Source organism: Ceratotherium simum, chromosome X (assembly GCF_057802395.1).
Source record: "Ceratotherium simum simum isolate JZ-2026a chromosome X, ASM5780239v1, whole genome shotgun sequence".
In the NCBI taxonomy this organism is placed as follows: Eukaryota; Metazoa; Chordata; class Mammalia; order Perissodactyla; family Rhinocerotidae; genus Ceratotherium; species Ceratotherium simum.
In genome coordinates, this window is record NC_141940.1 from 16,054,263 (window position 1) to 16,073,552 (window position 19,290).

Sequence of the window (19,290 nt, forward strand, 5' to 3'; positions counted from 1 at the left end):
AAATCCTTTCCTCCCCATCCAGCGGGATGAAGCACATGTGGCCTGAGGGACTGAATGGGGCATAGGACGACATAGGGTAGAGAGGGAGCCCTGTGGAGCCTCTGTCTCATTCTTTCCCCCTTCACATCAAGGTGCTTTACCTCTCAGGAACAATCTTTAGATGACTAGTGACTAGAAATTGGTTTGAGAGGTTTCCAAAGCCGTAGATATTGTGATCACTGTTGCCATACCTGCATTCTTCCCTTCCTATCAACAAACACTGGAAAAGCTCTGATTCATGGCGTCGGGCTTGCCATGCGGGCTTCTTGTTCTGAGTCAGAGTGGAAGAGCTCAGAAGCCTTCGGTTGGTAGGGCTTAGTAATGAGGAAGGAAACGGTTACTAGGAAATGAAGAGTTGCACTCATCAAAGTGATCAGTAACCAAAGAATGGTGACTTGGTTCTTTGTTACATGGTGGAATAGAAAAGAGTAGGTGTGTGATAGAACCAGATCCAGATGACCCCGCACTACTCAAAGGACCAATGCCAGCTTCCTATGAAGCTGCCTAGGAAGTAGGTGGGGACGGCCCCAGTTGTATCTCCATATTGTTTATTTTTGCTTTTCCCGAAATAAGCAATTTCAACCTTTAATTTCCATGTGGAAACACTCCCCACTCTCCTCTGCCCCCAAAATGTGGGTGTGTAGAAGAACAAGACTTTGCGGGCAATAATCAGTGACCTGAAATTGGAAGTTGTATTCATAGCAGCTCTCCTTTCACCCGGCTTTGAATTGATCTGTACTTAATGGCTGATCACTAAACTGGAATAGCAGCCAAAGTCGGTTGAATATTCTAGGAACATTTAGAACACAGCAACAATAATATACAGCACTTAGCCTGTGCTTAGATGTGTTGGAATAATTTTGTACATAGTAACACATTTATGGGGCTGGCCTGATGGTGTAGTGGTTAAGTTTGCGTGCTCTGCTTCAGCGGCCCAGCGTTCTTGGGTTTGGATCCTGGGCTCAGAGCAACACACCGCTCATCAAGCCATGCTGTGGAGGCGTCCCACATACAAAATAGAGGAAGATTGGCACAGATGTTAGCTCAGTGACAATCTTCCTCAAGCAAAAGGAAGAAGACTGGCAACAGATGTTAGCTCAGAGCCAATCTTCCTCACCAAAAAACAAAACAAAACAAAACCTCACATTTAACCTTACAATAACTCCATAAGGTAGCTAACCTATTATTATCCCCATTTTACAGATTAGGAAATTGAGGCCCAAGGAGGTTAATTAACTTGCTTAGCTATGGAATGCCATGGCAGAATCTAAATCTAGGCAGCCCGCTTCCCCTCCCTGTCTCTTAACCATTATGCCATTCCTGTTTCTCCCACTGTCTGTGACAAGTTTTACCCAGCTCTCAGTGTTTCTGGTTGCTCGTGTGTTTTTTAAATTCTGCCTCTGCTGCTCATTTTGCGTATTATTTATCTCCTCCCTATCTACTTCCAGAAAAGATTGGAGGTGGTGACTTAGCCTCTAAGGATTCAACCCACCTAGAACAATAGTTCACCAAATGTCTACCAGCTGGCTTATAATTATTTGTTACCCGCCCACACATTTCCCCCAAGTGTTTTTCATACCTGCTCCTTCCTCAGAGAATCAGGGCTGTGAACTTCTGAAGCCCAAGTGAGCACTATAGTATTATCTGGAAACTATGAGTTGGGTGGGCACCATGCCCAGAGATGGCCCTGGCAGACACTACTTTTCAGAGATGACTGATTTCGTTTTCATAAGCTCTGAACCAAACCAAAATTTTGCTCAATACTGGGATGAGAGCCCAGAGTTTGGTTATTATATATAGCAAGAAATCCTGCCCGGGGCTCTTAGGGAGAGCAGTTGTGTTGATGATTTGGTTGGCTTAGTTGTGCCTGGTTAGCTGTGTATTTATAATGATAGGGTCATGAGTTTGCTACTAGGGTCAGGGATATGATAGTTGAGTGTGGTTTGTGTCTTGCCCCTAGGGACACGTGCTGAGGGGGAGAATCTGAAATCATCAAACCAAAGATCCATGCACATTCCCAGAGGAACAGGTCAAAGTGAAAATAAAAACTAGAGAGGCACATCCTAACTGGCATTTGTAGCATAAGGGGATGAAATATTCTCAGGGACTAGGTGCCAAACTTGTACTTACTTCCCATAATCCACAGGTCAATTTCAAAATGTCTCCTATAAAAGAAAATACAACAACAGTGCAACCTTGAATTCTATTCCCCCTTCCTCCACAGAGATCTCCTACCACTCAGGTCATCCGGCACAGTTTTCTCTCCCTTCTCGACCACACTTTTCTTCTCAAACCCCTTCTTAAAATTCACTAATTCCATGCTAATCATCCATAAAAAGGGTTTTTACCGAGGGGAGGATTAAAAGCTTGCCTTCTTTTCCACAGAGAGAACAAGAGGAAATAAGCCTACATTTAAGAAAAGGGGATTTGTCTGATTACCACAGGCTTACTCCCAACATCCCGTCCACTCCTGAATTTGATGTCACTTCAGCACTTGAATCATTAATTTCCAGTTTATTACTTGGCACGTGACCATCCGTTGCTTCAAGATGGCAGTGTCTGTTTTTTGTTTGCTTGAGTCTTTCTTTTTCCTAACAAAGTCCTTTGAGGCTCTCACAAACCTAAGCCAAGCTTGAAACATTCAAAAAAGTTGAAAGACGTGAAACAAAAAACAGGAGGAGTTGTTTTTGAGTTTAAGTTAGCAAACGTTACACTGTCCCATCTGGCATGAAGTTGTGCCTGGTTTGTGGTTCTCCAGAAACTCCAGCAGCGGTTATCCAGGCACACGGCGTCCCTTGCAGTGAGCCCTTTACACTGCTGTGTGTTCTAAAGCACCGAGAAGAGTCTAGAAACCCTGAGCTGACTGAAGGGTGGCACTATCTAAAGATGCTAGTCTTCAACGCGTAAGAACTTCACTGAACACTGAGGGGAAGGCCCCTTGTCTGAGGACACCAGGAAGTCAAATGAAAGACGAAAATGGTCTCCATTTATTGAGCACTTGCTGTGTTCAAGGAACTTCATATGGATTATCTCTTTTTATCGTCACAGCACTCTGTGAGGTAGAAAATGTTATGATCATCCTCCTTTTATAGGAAACTGAGGATCAGAGGGATTTAAAAACTCTCCCAAGCTCACTCAGCATATAAGAGGCATAGCTGAGACTCAAATGCAGGTAGTCGGATGCCACTGCTTATGCACTTTGCCACTGCCCTCTATTGTCCCCCAGAGGCCCCCAGTGCATGAAAGTGGAACCAGAATTGGACTGTAGGTACCATTTAACCACTGCTTTGATTTGCTCGATTTTGAGATACCATTGGATGTCTTAAGAGGCACCATTGATTTAGAAATAGCTTTGGAGAAAAAACATAAATCCCACACTCTTGGTAATCTGTATGAGAGTGTCACAGTTAGGGTCGTGACTCGGTCCACCTCTGCCACTTATTAAGTGTGCTTGGAGAACTTAGTTAACTTTTTTGTGCCTCAGTTTCCTCAACTGAGGAATACAGTTAATACAGTTAATACAGATCAAACACTTAGAATAGCACCTGACGCACATTAAGTTATATACAAACATTAGCTATTTCTGTTACTATTATCATCACCACCATCATCATAATCGTATACTCTGATTTCAGAAACAATGAAATATGTAAATTGTGCTTTTGAAAAGTGGAGAAATAGAGATTGATTCAATGACTGCTGGTCTGGATTGCGTAGGTTGTCTTATAATTTCGTCATCTAGGTGACGTAAGCATTAGCCACTTCTGCCACCCCAGGGGTCATTTTTTTCCTAAAATCCTGGGGAAGGAGGTTTTGTCCCTCACATTTACTTCTCAGTCAGATGTTCATTGGGCAGCCCCTTCTCTGAGTTTGGATCTCTCCTGGCCACTCGCAGCAATTCTTCCAAGGAGGCCACTGCTTACTGCCTAGCGTGTCACCATGTCGGGCACCTGGACAATGGCTCATCCTGGTGTGCTGCAGCTTCTCTGCCTGGGCCTCAGCTCCAAGCCAAATGTGGAGCAGGCCCTCCTCCCCTTGTAGTCCTCACAAACTCCATCATGCAGACTTCTGTAGGAGTATCGGACTTTGTCAGAGGGGTGGGGCAAGGGTAACCAGAAAGAATTACAGTGAGAGAGACAGGATGCAAAACTGTGCACTAAAAATGGCTTTGCCTTTGTGTTGTGCAACAGAGGAGCATGAAAGAATTAACTCCTACACAAGGGTCTTTTGTGGACCTGTCCTGGTTCCCAGCCTTGTTCTCCCCTATCGAAGGTTATGGTCTTCTAAATAAGGCCTCCATTTTCAAGGTGGGAATTACTACTTTCTGTTAGGGAAGTCCCACTCCACAGCAGCAAACTTTGAGCACTTACTATATGCCAGGCACTTCTCTAGGCACCTTATCAGTATTAACTACTATATTTCATCGATTAGAAAAATGTGTACATTTCACATTTTAACATTTCTGAAACCACGATGTCTCAAAATCGATGATATGTAGAGTTCAAGGAGTAACTTGTTTTATCTTTTTTAGTGGTACATAAAACAATGGTCTATCCTACAATTGATGATGTCTTAGATTCAATGAGATATGGCAATTTAATCCTCACACCATCTCCATCATGTATGGACTATGTTTGTCAACATTTTACAGATGACGTATCTGAGGCTCAGAGCAGTTACACAGCTTGTAACCTCAAGGTTGCTCAAAGTCACACAGCTAGTGACTTTGTTCCATGGGTCCCCATTAATTATCAAGGACAGTCCAGTCTAATTCAAACTGAGGAAGAGAAACACTTCCCAAAAGTTAACAAAATCTGCACAGCTGGCCCTGCCAAGTTATATTGTTATGCAAAGCAAGTGCCAGTGTTTTGTTTCTCCTTCTGCTTTCAGACTGTATCCTGGGTGGGTGGGGAGATGCTCCAGAGGCAAAAAAAGTAAACCTATCACAGAGCCACCTACCCCAAGAGCTGGCAGAAGCTTTGAAATGGAAAGTTTTCTTCTTTATTTCGGAGGCTAGGTCAAATTCCAGGGCAGGGCTACTTCCTGCAATCTCTGAAAAGGGAGACTGGGTGAGGGTTTACTAATTCTTCTGTGCTGACAACATCTCTGGGGTGGAGAGGTGAGGGAATGGGCAGTGGTTGTCCTTCCAGTTACATATATTTGTGATATTATTATTTATTACATCTTGTCTATTAAATGTGTATATTTCATCCACTCATTTCCTATGAGCTTGTTACAGAAAGAAAGAAGTTTGACAACAGAAGCAGAGATTTATGTCTTCAAACTGCGTCTACATCAAGCAAGCAAGAAGCCAGAATACTTCAAAGTGAGGATGGCCCATCCCAGCAATGTTTCTAAAAATTGGAGGGAAACAGCTGTAGAATATCCAATAACTCATATAAATAAAATAAATAAAAATAAAAACAGCTGTAGAATATCAAATAATTCATGGGTTTTGGAAACTTCTAAGAGTTTCCCAGTGCTGCCCAATGTGTATTTTGTGTTCCTCCTTTCGTTACATAGACCTATGTAACAGAGGATTTTCATATCACCAGGTAAGAAAAAGCAAGCTAAGGAATAAATTTAATACTACACCTGCCATGAGGATCATGAAACTTCATTCCTAATACAAAGTGGGCATCATGGGGAATTTTTAAAATAGAACACCTCAACAGCCACTATGGAAAACAGTAGGGAGATTTCTCAAAAAATTAAAAATAGAACTACCATGTGATCCAGCTATTCCAGTACTGGGTATTTGTCCAAAGAACATGAAATCAACAATTCAAAGAGATTTATGCATCTCTATGTTCATCGCAGCATTATTCACAAAAGCCAAGAAGTGGAAGCAACACAAGTGCCCATCAAGAGATGAATGGATAAAGAAGACGTGGTATATATACGCAATGGAATACTACTCAGCCAAAAAAAAGACAAAATTGTGCCATTTGCGACAACATGGATGTAAATGAGGGTATTGTGCTAAGCAAAATAAGCCAGACAGAGAAAGATAAACATCATATGATTTCACTCATATGTGGAAGATAAACAAACACATAGATGAGGAGAACAGATTGGTGGTTAGCAGAAGGGAAGGGAGTGGGGGCGTGAAAGGGGTTAAGGGGCACATATGTATGGTGATGGACAAAAGCTAGACTATTGGTGGTGAACACGATGCAGTCTGTACAAAAGCTGAACTATAATAATGTACACCTGAAATTTACAGTATTATAAACCAATATGACCTCAATAAAACAATTTTAAAAAAAAAAATAAAATAAAACAAAATATCTGATTTTCACTAACCAAAAAAGAACACCTCACTGTTCACATTTTTAAATGTTTTGTGATATATGCCATATTTTATACAAAAATGTAAATATGTATTGCTTTATCTTGTTAGATGTTGTACTTTTTAGTGTCAATTAAAGAGATTTAGTTTCTCTATTTTAAAATTCTGTAATAAAGGCTAAATCAGCTGTGAATCACATTTTGGTCATTTATTTTTTTAGCACCAGCTAATTGTGAAAACCACGTTTTGCTTTCTGCTATTTGCCTGAGCTATCCGTGAGCCCAGGTTGGTATGCTAGCAATAGGTTATAATTTTTAAAATAGGTAATCATTAAATACATTTGAAAACTTCTAGCAGAGACACTGAACCTTTAAAGTGAGAGCTGAATAATATAAAGGAGCCACTCTGAAGGTCAGACTTGAAAAACTTTGGCCTATGGTTGGCTCTTTCCTACATGACACACCCCATGTGCACTGGTTATCTCCCTATATTTCTTTTATGCTATTAGTTTTGGAAACACAGCACCGCTCTGCTTACCTTTAAAAATACTTTGAGATAATATCCTGAAGTTCTACAAATGCAGCTGTGATATGGAAAAGCACTCGTTGGTCAGTCAAACAAGTTGGGACACTCTCCACTTTCCAGAATAAGTTCTGCCCTTCCGGCCGCTGCCTGTCCCACACCTAAATGTAACACTTCCCACAAACAAAAGCAATCACTCTGTTAAACTCTAACAACTCCTTGGCAAAGTCAAATGCCATCATCCATGCGTATATCCCCTTACGCTTTCATTCTTAAGACTAGTGTGGAATAATCATGCCCTCTGGGATGGAATTTCGCTACCACGCTTGACTACCTTTTGCTAGGATTTGTATCTCTGTGTATTTCATGACTCATCTCACGACAAGGCGAAGTCAATTGGAAGTTAGAGTGTCTAATATTTTTCCTTCACTTGAGCAATTTCTCTCTAGACTGAGAAGTCTTTTTGCAGTTCTGCCACTTTGAGTTTTTGAGAAATGTGAATTTAAGTATATACACAGATATGTGCAACTATCACCACAGTTAATTTTAGAACATGTTCATGACCTCAAAAAGAAACTTCATACCCTTTAGCTATCACTTCTCTATCCCCTCCCCCCACCTCCACCCTCAGCCTTAAGCAACCACTAATCTTTCTGTCTCTATAGATGTCTCTATTCTGGACTTTTGTATGAATGGAATTATACAGTACATGGTCCTTTGTGTCTGATTTCTTTCCCTTAGCATAATGTGTTCAAGGTTCTTCTGTGTTGTAGCATGTATCAGTACTTCATTGCTTTTTATGGCTGAATAATATTCCATTGTATGAATATGCCATATTTTGTTTCAACAAAGCGATTTAAAAAGAGGCAGTGGAGACCAGTGATCAGCGGCTAGGACAGTTATCAGTAGGCCTGATGGACCTTAGGACCTGACAACTCTGGGAGTCTCTGAGAATAGACAGGGCACGTGAATATCGTGTATGATTTGCAAGTCCTTGTAGGTAGACAGAGTCCTTTGGTCTAGGTTTTCATCAGACCACAGTTTCCAGGCCTGCTGTACTAAAGTTGCTAATAATTTGCCTGCCCTCCCACAGGGCATCTGCCTTGCACATCACTTCAGTGACCCTAAATGTCCATGAGACCCCACCCTTTCCAGTCTTGTCTGATTGCAGCAGCATTGGTGGGCAATTGACCCAATGATGGCCCCTTCTTAGGAAAGTTAGTGCTCTATATAGGACTCCTGTGGCCTGATTTAAGAAGATAAGCTTGAGCAATCGAATTCCTCTCTTGGGGATATGGCATTGGGAAGCTGAGAGTCTGAGCCATCATCTAAGATGGGACTGGAAGGCTATAAGACAGACTTGGAGCTGGGTCAAGGGTGAGGGACCATGTATTAGCAAAAGTGAGGAGGAACCAGTCAACAGAAAGAGGAGAATGGGGCAGATATGCAGAGAGGAGCAGAGACACCAAGAGAGAGATCATGGGCCTCTGGAGGGAAAGCCAGAAATTGTAGCTGCCTCACTTCCTGTTCCAGGTCCCACTGTGGTGGCTGTCTTGGGAGTGCCCTGAAATCTTGGTCTCCTTACAGTAACCTGTGCCCTGCCCTCCTACCCCCTCATACACCTTGTTGTTGAATAGGTCTCTGTTCTTTGTATCCAAAGGAGCTCCGACTGAAGTACATGCAAAATGGGTATAGAGTCAGGGGCTGGGAGTGGAGATAGAGGAGTGCTGGGGCAGCAGAAGTTCAGCAGGATGACGGACATTGGCCAGGCAGCACTGGGGTGATCTGGCAGTATAGGTTGGGTGAAGGAAGAGGTGCCTGGTAACAGCGTAAAATACAGAGGGGCAGAGGAGCCTCATGAGCCTCCTGTGCAGAACTATATGTGTGTATACACACATTTGTGAGTATACACATGTGCATGTCTGTGTGTGGAAGCTATGTGTGTGTGGGGGGACTAACAGCAAAATCTTAACCAAAAGGTGCGATGTGCTTGTAGATCCTGGAGGCCATGTGACAGGGATGGTCACACTCAGCTGGCAGCATGAGCACTGCCTGGCCCTTCTGCCTCTTGCCTCAGCCATGTAGAGCTGCACCTTTCATTTAATCATTGGTTCATGTTGGCAAGGACAAGGCCATTCTGCTTAAAAATGCCTCCAGTGAGAGCAGCTGTTATAAAGCAGAGAAAAGAAGCTTGGAGAGATGGGTAAAGGAAAGGTGTCTGATGAAAATATTTTTCTAGATTTTCTTCTTTAAATATTTATGCATAGACATGTCCACAGACTGTAGTTGTGAACCTATTAAATGGTAGGTTTAATCTCTTCAAAATGATAACTCCAAACTCCTTGGCTAATACCTGAGAAATTCTTACTAAACTGAAGCAGAGGTGATTCCACAACCTACTAACCCAGATAAGTCTGAATGCCTGGCTCATTGTCTCAAAGTTAGCTGAAGGCATTTCCTTGGGGTTCTCATGGGCAAGGCAATGCATTAGAAGCCCTGTAAAATCTGCCTCCTGCTTGGGAAGGCAGGACTGGACACCTTTTAAAATTTTTCTTTTAAAAGATGAAATGCTTTTCTTTTCCCTATTCGACAAGTACTACATGTTCACCATGGAAAAAATTAAAATATACACAAAAGCACAAAAAAGATTAAAAAAAATATCTGCAGTAACCCCACACACAGATATAGCCACTGGTCACATCATGATATATGTCAATTAGAACCTTATTTTTATGTTCACACAACTCTTCCTGGCATTCTGCCAGTGCCGGGCCAGTATGCGCACCAGCCTGGCAGACAGAAGCAGAAGTTGAAACAACCCTGCCACCTGCTGCCCAACCTCGTCTCCTAAGAAGATTTTTGGTTCTTTAAAGCTCTTTTTCTTTTTAAAATCCCTATTGTTCATATTTTTCTAGTTAGAAAGGTAATGTGTGCTTGGTATAAAAATTCAAACGATAGAGAAGCAAATGAAATAAAAAATGAAAGTCCCCCTTCCGTAATCCTGCTCCCCAGAGATATCACTATGACCAGTGTGCCTCCTTACAGACCTTAGTATGTATCTACAGATCTTCTTCTCCACGTTTACATACCTACATATGATTCATTCATTCAAAAAATGTTTCTATAGGGGCTCCTATGTGCCAGGCTAGACACTGGGACTGAAGCTGTGAAAAAAACCAAAATCTCTTCCTTTTTGGAGCTTACCTTTTAGTGCAGGGAGACAGGCAGTAAACAAATTAGCAATGGATGCATAATATGCTAGGAAATGATAGGAAGAAAATAAGACAGGATAAGAGAGCTGGGGAGTGCCCAGCCAGCTGTAGCGGTAGTTGCTATTTTACACAGAGTAGAGAAGGAACACTCTTAGAGAAGGTGACATTTGGGCAGGGCCCTTAAGGAAGTGAGAGAGTAATTAATGTGGCTATCTGGGGCAAGGGGGAAGGCCTGAGGCAGACACAGACTTGAGAAACATCAAGGAGGCTTGCTGGCTGGAATAGAGTGACCTGAGGGGGAGGGCAATAGGAGACAAGGTCACAGAGATCACAGGGATAGGCTGGGGCCAGGTGACCCCTAGGCCTGAAGGGGCAAGGAGAGGAAACAGCATTGTAGGAGACCCATGAGAACTGGAATTATGGAGGGAGGATCCTGTGACAGAAGCCACTGGGGAGTTTTGAGGAGAGGAGAGAGGGCACATGATCTAATTTAAAAGCTTTAAAGGATCATTCTGGCTGTTGTATTGAGAAAAGACTGTACAGAGGTAGAGTAGAAGCAGGGAAGTGAGTAAAGGTGGAAAGCAGAGATCTGAGGCTAGAGCACTCCAATGTTTAAGGGTCAGAAATGTGAGGAGGAACCAGCTAAGGAGACTGAGGCATAGTCAGTGAGGTAGGGGGAAAAAAACAATGGAGGGATGTTGATTTGGAAGCTAAGGGAAGAAAGTGTATCAAGGAGGAGGAGTGATCCACTGTATCAAATGCTGCTGATGGGTCAAGGAAGATAAGGCCTGAAAATTGACCATTAGATTTGCAAGCATGTAGGTCATTAGGGAACATGGAGGTCATGGTAGAGCATGGAGGTCATGGGGGAGCATGGAGGTCATTGAGGAACATGGAGGTCATTAGGGGAACATAGAGGTCGTGAAGGTCATTGGAGGAATGTGGAGGTCATTAGGGGAACATAGAGGTCATTGGGGAACATAGAGGTCACAGGGGAGCATGGAGGTCATTGGGGGAACCTGGAGATCATTAGGCGAACCTGGAGGTCCTGAGGGGAACATGGAGGTCATTGGGGAACATGGAGGTCATAGGGGAGCGTGGAGGTCATTGGGGGAACATGGAGGTCATTGGTGACCTTGATATGAATACGGTGTGGGAGCAAAAGCCTGACTGTAGTGGGTTCAAGAGAGAATCACTGCAGAATTTGGAGACATATGTTTGTAAATATTAGAAAAGGAGAAAGAGAATAGAATGAGGAGGAAAAAGTGTACCAAGAACTCCAGCCACAGAGCAGTTAGTTCTTCCCAAAATATGCTCCTCAAAGTGTAGGGGGGGAGGTGGGGTGGAGGACTGGTTTATAGGAGACAAAAGAGACACGACAACCAAATGCAATGCATGATTCTTAACTTGACATTGGAGTGAAAAAGTTAGAAAAGGTATTATGAGAAAATTTGGGAAATATTAATTTGGACTGTTTGTTGTTAATATTATTCCATCAACGTTAAATGTCTTGGATGTGATAATGTCTTTGTGCTATGTAGGAGAATGTCTTTGATCTTAGGAGATACATGCTGAAGTATTTAAGGGTGAAGTGCTGTTAAAATGTCTGCAACTTACTTTCAAGTGTTCCACAATTTACACACACACACACACACACATATAGAGAGAGAGATAGAGCAAATGTGTCAAAATATTAAAAATGTTAAATGAAATGTACATTAAAATACATATATGGTTCTTGGAGCACCCGCTTCAGAATTACCTGGGATATTTCTTTTCTTTTTTTTTTTTTTTTTTAAAGATTTTATTTATTCAGTTTTTTCCCCCCAAAGCCCCAGTAGATAGTTGTACGTCATAGGTTCACATCCTTCTAGTTGCTGTACGTGGGACTCGGCCTCGCGTTGGACGGAGAAGTGGTGCCTCGGGGCGCTCCCGGGATCCGAACCCGGGCCGCCAGCATCAGAGCGCACGCACTTAACCGCTAAGCCATGGGGCCGGCCCATGGGATATTTCTTAAAAATACAGATTAACGTCAATCAATGTGATACAACACATTAACAAAATGAAGAATAAAAATCACATGATCATCTCAATAGACACAGAGAAAGTATTTGACAAGATCCAAGATCCACTTATGATAAACACTCTCCGTAAAATGGGTATAGAAGGAAAGTACCTCAACATAATAAAGGCCATATGTGACAAACCCACAGCCAACATCGTACTCAATGGTGAAAAACTGAAAGCTATCCCTCTGAGAACAGGAACAAGACAAGGATGCCCACTCTTGCCACTCTCATTCAACATAGTGCTGGAAGTCCTAGCCAGAGCAATTAGGCAAGAAAAAGAAATAAAAGGAATGCAAATTGGAAAGGAAGAAGTAAAACTGTCACTATTTGCAGATGACATGATTCTACATATAGAAAACCCTAAAGGATCCACCAAAAAATTATTAGAAATAATCAATGAATACAGCAAAGTTGCAGGTTACAAAATCAACATTCAAAAATCAGTTGCATGTCTATACAATAACAATGAACCAGCAGAAAGAGAAATCAAGAATACAATCACATTTACAATTGCAACAAAAAGAATAAAATACCGAGGAATAAATTTAACCAAGGAGGTGAAAGACCTATACACTGAAAACTGTAAGACATTATTGAAAGACATAAAGAAATGGAAAAATATTCCACGCTCATGGATTGGAAGAATAAACACAGTTAAAATGTCCATACTACCTAAAGTGGTCTACAGATTCAATGCAATCCCAATCAGAATCCCAATGATGTTCTTCTCAGAAATAAAACAAAGAATCCTAAAATTTATATGGAATAATGAAAGACCTTGAATAGCCAAAAGGATCCTGAGAAAAAAGAACAAAGTTGGAGATATCACACTACCTGAATTCATATTATACTACAAAGCTATAGTAATCAAAATAGTGTGGTGCTGGCACAAAAACAGACACACTGAACAATGGAATAAAATTGAGAACCCTAAAATAAAACCATACATCTATGGACAGCTAATCTTTGGCAAAGGAACCAAGAACATACAATGGAGAAAAAAAGTCTCTTCAATAAATGGTGTTGGGAAAACTGGACAGGCACATGCAAAAGAATGAAAATAGACCATTATCTTACACCATACACAAAAATTAACTCAAAATGGATTAAAGACTAGAAGGTGAGATCTGAAACCATAAAACTCTTAGAAGAAAATATCGGCAGTACACTCTTTAACATTGGCCTTAGCAGTATCTTTTGAATACCATATCTCCTCAGGCAAGGGAAACAAAAAAAAAAAATAAACAAATGAGACTACATCAGACTAAAACCTTCTGCACAGCAAAGGAAACTACCAACAAAATGAAAAAACAACCCACCAACTGGGAGAAAATATTTGTAAATAATATATCTGACAAGGGGTTAATTTCCAAAATATAAAAAGACCTCATACAACTCAACAACAAAAAAATGAACAACCTGATCAAAAATTGGGCAGAGGATATGAACAGACATTTTTCCAAAGAAGATATACAGATGGCCAATAGGCACATGAAGAGATGTTCAACATCACTAATTATTAGGGAAATGCAAATCAAAACTACAATGAGATATCAATTCACACCTGTCAGAATGGCTATAGTCACCAAAACAAGAAATAACAAGTGTTGGAGAGGATGTGGAGAAAAGGGAACCCTCACACACTGCTGGTGAGAATGCAAACTGGTGCAGCCACTATGGAAAACAATATGGAGATTTCTCAAAAAATTAAAAATAGAAACACCATGTAACCCAGCTATTCCAATACTGTGTATTTATCCAAAGAAATTGAAATCAACAATTCAAAGAGACTTATGCATCCCAGCATTCACTGCAGCATTATTCACAATAGCCAAGACATGGAAGCAACCCAAGTGCCCATCAATGAATGAATGGATAAAGAAGATATGGTATATATATACAATGAACTACTACTCAGCCATAAAAAAAGACAAAATCATCCCATTTGTGACAACATGGATGGACCTTGAGGGTATTATGCTAAGCGAAATAAGTGAGACAGAGAAAGACAAATACTGTATGATTTCACTCATGTGTGGAAGATAAACAAATGCATAAATAAGGAGAACAGATTAGTGGTTACCAGAGGAGAAGGGGGTGGGTGGAGGGCAAAAGGGGTAAAGAGGCATGTATGTATGGTGACAGATAAAAACTGGACTGTTGGTGGTGAAAACTATGCAGTCTATACAGAAACTGAAATATGATGATGTACACTTGAAATTTACACAATGTTGTAAGCCAATATGACCTCAATAAAATAATTTTTAAAAAATACAGATTTCTGGACCCCTTCAACTCCCTTTCTCTTTTTTCAACTTGCATATTATTGCAAATTTATATATATAATTAACTCTTTAAAATGCCTATTAAATTTACAAAAATAACACATGGTAGCTGTAAGAAAAAAAAACTCCTCAAACGTTACAGAAGTACAAAAACAAGAACACCTTTGTCCTCTTACCCTCCCCAGAGATCATACCCAATGGCTTCTTGTGTTTTCTTACAGACTTTATTTATTCATATATACATATCTTTGGTTTTCTTTCCCTTTTTTCTTTTTCCACAAATGGGATTGTAGCATGCATATTTGTTCTGTGTCTTTTTTTTCTTCACCTAATATTATATCTCAAAGACCTTTCCATGTGGATACATACAGATCTACTTCCTGCTTTTTATTGGCTATATAGGAATCCACTGAGAAATGCACCATAATTTATTTATTGAAATGTCTATTGATAAATTCATCAAGAGGATATAGCAATTGTAATTATTTATGCATCCAGTATAGGAGCACCTAAATATATAAGGCAATATTAATAGATCTGAAGGCAGAAATTGACAGCAATACAATAATAGTAGAGGACTTCAATACTCCGCTATCAACAATGGATAGATCATCCAGACAGAAAATCAATAAGGAAATATTGGACTTAAACTACACATTAGACAGTTGGACCTAATGCACCTATACAGAACATTCCATCCAATAGCAGCTGAATACACATTCTTCTCAAGTGCATATGGAACATTCTCCAGGGTAGATCACATTAGGCTACAAAACAAGTCTCAGCAAATTTAAGATTGAAATCGTATCAAGCATTTTTTTTTTTTGCCGCAGTGGTATGAAGCTAGAAATCAACTACAAGAAGAAAAATGGAAAATTCACAAATATGTGGGCAGTAAACAACATGTTCCTGAACAGCCAATGGATCAAAGAAGAAGTAAAAAGGGAAATAAAAAAGTATCTTAGACAAATGAAAACAGAAATACAACATACCAAAACTTATGGGATACAGCTAAAGCAGTTCTAAGAGGGAATTTTATAGTGATAAACACCTACATTAAGAAAAAAGAAAGATCTCAAATAAAGAATCTAACTTTACACCTTAAGGAACTAAAAAAGAAGAACAACTAAGCCCAAAGTTAGTAGAAGGAAGGAAATAACAAAGATTAGAGCAAAAATAAGTGAAATAGAGCCTAGAAAGACAATAGAAAAAATGAATAAAGCTGAGTCATTTTTTTGAAAAGAAACAAAATTGACAAACCTTTAGCTAGACTAAGAAAAAAAGAAAGAAAACTCAAATAAATAAAATCAGAAGTGAAAGAGGAGACATTACAACTAATAACACAGAAATACTAAGGATCATAAGAAACTACTATGAACAATTATATGCCTCAAATTAGATAACCTAGAAGAAATGGATAAATTCCTAGAAACTTACAACCTACCATGAAGGTTGAATCATGAAGAAATAGAAAATCTGAACAGACTAGTTACTAGTAAAAACATTGAATGAGTAACAAAAAACATCCCAACAAAAAAAAATTTCAGGACCAAGAAGCCTTCACTGGGAAATTCTATCAAACATTTAAAAAAGAATTAATAACAATCCTTTTCAAACTCTTCCAAAAAACTGAAGAGGAGAGAACACTTCTAAACTCATTTTACAAGGTCAGCATTACCCTGATACCAAAGCCAGACAAGGACACTACAAGAAAAGAAAACTCCAGGCCAACATCCTTGATGAATATAGACGCAAAAATCCTCAACAGAATATTAGAAAACTGAACTTAACAGTACATTAAAAGGATCATAGACCATGATTAAGTGGGATCTATTCCCGGAATACAAGGATGATTCAACATATGCAAATCAATCAATGTGATACACCACACTAACAAAATGAAGGCTAAAAATCATATGATCATCTCAAAAGATGCAGAAAAAGCATTTGACAAAATTGAACATCCTGTCATGATAAAAACTTTCAACAAATTAGGTATAGATTGAATGTACATTATCATAATAAAGGCCATATATGACAAGCCCACAGTTAACATTATACTCAATGATGAAAAGCTGAAAGCTTTTCCTCTAAGATCAGGAACAAGATAAAGATGCTCACTCTTGCCACTTTAATCAATATAGTACTGGAAGTCCTAGCCAGAGCAATTAGGCAAGAAAAAGAAATAAAAGACATCCAAATCAGAAAGAAAGAAGCAAAACTGTCTCTATTTGCAATACATGATATTGCATGATATTGCATCATGCAATACATGATATTATATGTAGAAAACCCTAAAGACCACCAAAAAACTGTTAGAACTAATAAAAGAATTCAGTAAAGTTGCAGGATACAAAATCAATATACAAAAATGACTTGCATTTCTATACACCAACAATGAAATCAGAAAGAAAAATTAAGAACACAATCCTATTTCCAAAATGATCAAAAAGAATAAAATACTTAGGAATAAATTTAACTAAGGAGGTGAAAGATCTGTACACTGAAAACTGTAAGACATTGATGAAAGAAGTTGAAGAGGACACAAATAAATGGAAAGATACTCCATGTTCATGGACTGGAAGAATTAGTATTGTTAAAATAGTCCATACTGCCCAAAGTGATCTACCGTTTCCATGTAATCTCTATCAAAATTCCAATGGCATTTTTCACAGAAATAGAAAAAACAATCCTAAAATTTGTATGGAATTACGAAAGACCCTGAATAGCCAAAGCAATTTTAAAAAGAACAAAGCTAGAGGCATCACACTTCTTGATTGCAAACTATATTGCAAAGCTATAATAATCAAAACCATATGGTATCGGGCTAAAAACAGACATGTAGACCAATAGAACAGAATAGAGAGTCCAGAAATAAACTCATGCATATATGATCAATTAATTTTTTGCAAAGAGCTAAGAATATACAACAGGGAAAGGATAGTTTCCTCAATAAGCCGTGCTGGGAAAACTGGATAGCCACATGCAAAAAAATGAAACTCAACCTCTATTTTACACCATACACCAAAATCAACTAAATATGGATTAACGACTTGATCATAAGGCCTGAAACCATAAAACCCCTATAAGAAAACATAGAGGGTTAAGATCCTTGAAATTGGTCATGGCAATAATTTTTTTGGATATGACACCAAAAGCAAAAGTAAATAAATGGGACTACATCGAACTAAACACTTCTGCATAGCAAAGGAAACCATCAATAAAATGAAAAAGCCACCTATAAAATGGGAGAAAATATTTGCAAACCACATATCTGATAAGGGGTTAATATCTAAAATATACAAGGAACTCATACAACTCAATATCAAAACAACCCCAAATAATCCAATTTAAAAATGGGCAAGGGATCTGAATACACATTTTTCCAAAAAATACATACGAATGGCCAATAGGTACATGAAAAGGTGCTCAACATCACTAATCATCAGGGAAATGCAAATCAAAACCACAATGAGATATCACCTCACACCTGTTAGAATGGCTTTTATCAAAAAGACAAGAGATAACAATGCTGGTGAGGTTATGGAGAAAAGGGAACCCTTGTACATCATTGGTGGGAATGTAAATTGGTGCAGCGACAATGGAAAACAGTATGGAGGTTCCCCCCAAAATTAAAAATATAACTACCATATGATCCAGCAATTTCACTTCTTAGTATACATCCAAAGGAAACTAAACCATTACCTAGAAGAGATATCTGTACTGCCGAGTTCATTGCAGCATTATTCACAATAGCCAAGGTGTGGAAACAACTTGTATCCATCGATGAATGAATGGATAAAGAAAGTGTGGTATATATGTACAGTAGTATATTATTCAGCCTTAAAAAAGGAGGAAATTGGGGCTGGCCCCATGGCTTAGCGGTTAAGTGCACACGATCCACTACTGGCGGCCCGGGGTTTGGATCCCGGGTGCACACCGACTCACCGCTTCTCCGGCCATGCTGAGGCCGCGTCCCACATACAGCAACTAGAAGGATGTGCAACTATGACATATGACTATCTACTGGGGCTTTGGGGAAGAAAAAAAAAAAAGGAGGAGGATTGGCAATAGATGTTAGCTCAGAGCCGGTCTTCCTCAGCAAAAAGATGAGGATTAGCACGGATGTTAGCTCCGGGCTGATCTCCCTCACCAAAAAAAAAAAAAAAAAAAAAAATCTAAAAAAAAAAGGAGGAAATCTTGCCATTTGAAACAACATGGATGAAACTGAAGGGCATTATGCTAAGTGAAATAAGCCAGACACAGAAAAACAAATACTGCATGGTATCACTCACATGTAGAATCTAAAAAAAAAAAAAAAAAAAAGTTGAACTCATAGAAACAGAGAATAGAATGGTGGTTGCCAGGAGCAGGGGAGTGCGAGAAATGGGAAGGGGTTGGTAAAAGGGTGCAAACTTTCAGTTATAAGATGAATAAGTTCTGAGAATGGTAATGTATAACATGGTGACTATAGTTGATAATACTGTATGGTATAAATGAAATTTGCTAAGAGAGTGGGTCTTAAGTGTTCTCATCAAAAAAAGTATGAGAGGTGATGGATGTGTTAATTAACTTGATTGCGGGACTCCTTTCACAATGTATATGTATATCAAATAACTATACTGTACACTTCAAATACATTACAATTTTATTTTTCAATCATACCTCAATAAAACTGGAAAAAAATAAGCAAGCAAATACATACACACACACACAAAATAACACAAATGTCTATTGATAGACATTTGTGATAAACTTATGCTTTGTAAGAAAAAGTGTTTCATGAAGCTATATTTTCCCCATACAGCAAATGACAGGAAAAAAAATTGCCCAAGGTAAGAAAGGTAGTAAAAACATGTTTATTTAAAGAC